The sequence below is a fragment of the Austrofundulus limnaeus genome, unplaced genomic scaffold (genome assembly GCF_001266775.1).
Source record: "Austrofundulus limnaeus strain Quisiro unplaced genomic scaffold, Austrofundulus_limnaeus-1.0 Scaffold454, whole genome shotgun sequence".
Lineage (NCBI taxonomy): Eukaryota > Metazoa > Chordata > Actinopteri > Cyprinodontiformes > Rivulidae > Austrofundulus > Austrofundulus limnaeus.
Window position 1 is genome coordinate 301,939 of NW_013952856.1, and position 3,473 is coordinate 305,411.

Below are 3,473 nucleotides of genomic sequence, written 5' to 3' on the forward strand. Positions count from 1 at the left end.
CACACACACACACACACACACACACACACACACACACAAACATACATACACACGAAAAAAAAAAACAGCAACAACAACAACATTGGTTTCTTCTGTTTGGCAGCCTTTAAATACATTTGAATAAAAAAGGAAGCTGAGAAGTTTCCCTTCATTCACGTTCATGTTTTCAGGTCAGTTCTTGATCAAAACACAGAAAAAACTAATCAGAAACTGCTTTTATGAAATTATTGGTTAAAGTTTCTTTTATTCAATGTCATTGAGTGAAAGTAGAATAACCTGTACATGATCTGAGAGTAATGTTTATTTTTGCTTTGTTGTTGTTGTTGTTGTTGTTGTTGTTGTTATTGTGTATTCAGCATATAGAATATCACAAACACTAAATGACTGCTGAACTGAAAAACAGCAAAGTTTGCCTCAGAAAAACAAGCTGCAGAATTATTCAAAAGTATTCAAACTGATCAGATTTCAGCACTGAGATTCTGAACTAACAGGTTTCTGTTCTGAATGTTTTGTGTGTAAAAAGAAAAAAGGCTTTTATTTTTGAAACTTTCCATCAGAAAAGTGTAAAATAATGTGCGAGTCATTTCAGTTTCTGAACCTGCAAACATTAGAATCTGTAGTTTATCTGTTTTGGTAGAATATTTACTGAGATATGTATCTGTTGTATGTTTTTGGTATTTGTTCATTTTTGATAAAAAATAAATAAATAAAAAAAGAATCACTCACATACACACCAAACTCACAAATCTGGAGTGTGCGTGTCTCCGGTCAGCTGTTTCACTGAAATGTTTGTTCATTTAATAAAATCCCTTTTAAATCTTTGTTTCCCCCAAAAATAATGACAAGAATAAAGAATTGTTTTATGAACGCCACATCCATCGTTTGTTCTGTGCCGATACGCAGACTTAATAAAACACGTTTAGTTTTTTTTTAACTTGTGTGGGACACAAAGTCAGACAGTTTGAATTCTGTTGTGTTTTATTAAATCAACAGAAGCACGGCTCTCTGTTTGACCGCTTTTGAAACATGTTCACACTTTTTGCTCAGTTTTTAAAGTAATGTGAGTGTGGACACCTCAGATATGAGATCAGTGTGTGTACGTACACACNGTTTTATTTTTAATAATCTTTTCCTGTTAAATCAATAAATCAAATCAGATCAAATCAGAGGTGTTGATTAAAACAAGAACTTCTTAAACGAGTCGACTGCAGCTGAAAAATGAAAATTAACCTCCTGGTTTATTTCAAAATAAAACTCTCTGTTTATGCTGCTTGCATGATCTAAATACCAAAAGTCTTGACCTGGTCTGAGGTAAAAACTGAGACCAGGTGTGTGTTTGAGTGTGTTTTTATCCTGAGAGCAAAGATGTGACAGATGGTTCACTGAGATAGTTTTAACCAGCTCAGTGATTTTGTTTCAGCATTTCTTAATTTTTTTTATTTACTTTCTAAGATTAAAGTTTTTGTTTTCATCTGCAGGAGCTTCAACCACATGGAAAATAACTGATTATGTCATTTTATTGAGCTCAGACTGAAATTAAAAGTATGTAGATTTATTTATTTGTTTGTTTGCGTCAGCTTTGTTGCCTTTGGAAAAGCTTCACTTCATTAAACCTAAAAGAAACTTGTGAAATTCAGGAGTCACGCCCAGTTTTACCTGCCAGTCCTGGGATTAGACGTCAAGGGCGGGGTGTGTGTGGGGGGACGGAGCGTCCCACTCAAACTTGACTTTCCTGGTTTTAGGTGGTGTTGGTGGAAACAAAGAGTCATCTCCTCCCTCTCTGCTGGAACCCATCATCCTCTCAGTCTGCTTCATCTGGGCTTCCCCTCCCTGATAACACACACACACACACACACACACACACACACACACGTTGCCCATAACTTCTGCTCTACGTTAGAGTTTGCGTGACTTATTGTAACATCTCTGTCGTCACTGACCTGCAGACACTGAGGGAAGCACCTAACATATTTACATTTGTCAGCATTAAAACTGAAACTAAAAAAGCTGCTTTTTTTGTGTTGTTTTGCCCCCTCAGGGACAACATGCACAAACTGCCCCATCACCAACAAACCAAGAAAAGACTCAAATATTTTATATCAAAAGCTGTAAATATTCTAACCTTAATAAAAGCATTTCTGCTGGATTTTTACTTGATGATCTTGTGCTGAGTGTGTGAGGGCTTTGACACAGTAACACCTGCTCTGTCACACACATCCTCATAATTCATACAGTCAGACAAATCTTATTATTGTTAACGTTGAAGGAGATTCAGAACTGATTTCAGGGGACGTCTGAGAACCAGCACCACAGAAACACTGAAAAACTTAAATCAGGAACCGCAGAGTCTCTTTAATGACAGGGCAACCATCTGAACAACTAATACGCCGCAAAATCACTGAATCTTTAGTCCTGCAGAGTTTTAGTGACAGCAAAACTACAACTGAAAAAAAAAAAACATCTAATCTCAGGTCACAACAAACTGCAAATTCAGAAAACCCACCGATACAAACCCTGACAGAGTCTGAGAGGGGAAACTGGTGTTTTAACCAAATACGTTCTTATGAAATGAAAACAAAAGTCACAGCAGAGATCACACGAGGAGCAAACCGGACGGTTCGTACAGCCAACAACGCAGCAAGAGTCTGCATCTGCAGAGCAGAGGTACATGAAGGAGACACCTGACTGCACACTGGTGACAGAAGCAGGAAAAAAAGGAGTGAAATTAACTGAGGGTTGATGAAATGATGGCACAAATGAAAAGATGAAAACACAAGCAAGTAAAATTAAACACGGGATTTGTGAGAGACAAAAACACAGATCCTGACAGATAAAAATATAGTTAAAGAAGTCTAAGATTTAAACATTTAAAACCAACTAAAAGTTGATTTTATTTTTTTTTATTCTGAGCTCAAACTTTGTACTTTTTGGAGGCAGATAAAGCAAAGCGGATTCTTTTTACCTATATTTTATTAATTTATGAATCAAAATTTTTAGATTTATGTAGAAAAAAAACACACAAAGATCATGGTATTTGTTAAATAAACTATTATTTCCTTTATGAAAACATTCATTTTACACTTTGAATGAAGAAAAGCAGCCTGTTTTCCTGTGTGAGAACTTTGAACACATTCATCTGATTTTAATCATCTTACATCATTAAATCATCATGACTTCATCAGACCTGCACCTTTTTTAAACCAGGTGAAGCTACTTTGTTTTCTCTGAGCTGCAATTTTAAAAAACACCCTCTAGATCTGACAGAAGCTCCCATTGTAAATGTTTTCATTCACAAAAGAATACGGATTTTAAATTTTTAAGTGTGTTTAGTAACACTTTTTAAATCTACTCTTTCTGCACTTTGTATCTGGTTTTATGGATTACTTTGAAATTAAATTTTTTTGTTGGGTCTGATTTAACCTGACAGCTATTTACATTAAAGACAGACAGACACACACACACACACACACACA

The 3,473-nt window shown here is 35.6% G+C and overlaps 1 long non-coding RNA gene across 2 annotated transcripts in view; it reads right to left on the reverse strand.

Moving 5' to 3' along the window:
* The window catches only part of LOC106529597 (uncharacterized), a 40,858-nt gene that overhangs the window by 5,094 nt on the left and 32,291 nt on the right, over positions 1–3,473 (reverse strand). For both annotated transcript variants that reach the window (XR_001311654.1, XR_001311655.1), the window contains one exon: positions 1,657–1,830. This is a non-coding gene — a long non-coding RNA (uncharacterized LOC106529597). The remainder of the gene's footprint in view (positions 1–1,656; positions 1,831–3,473) is intronic.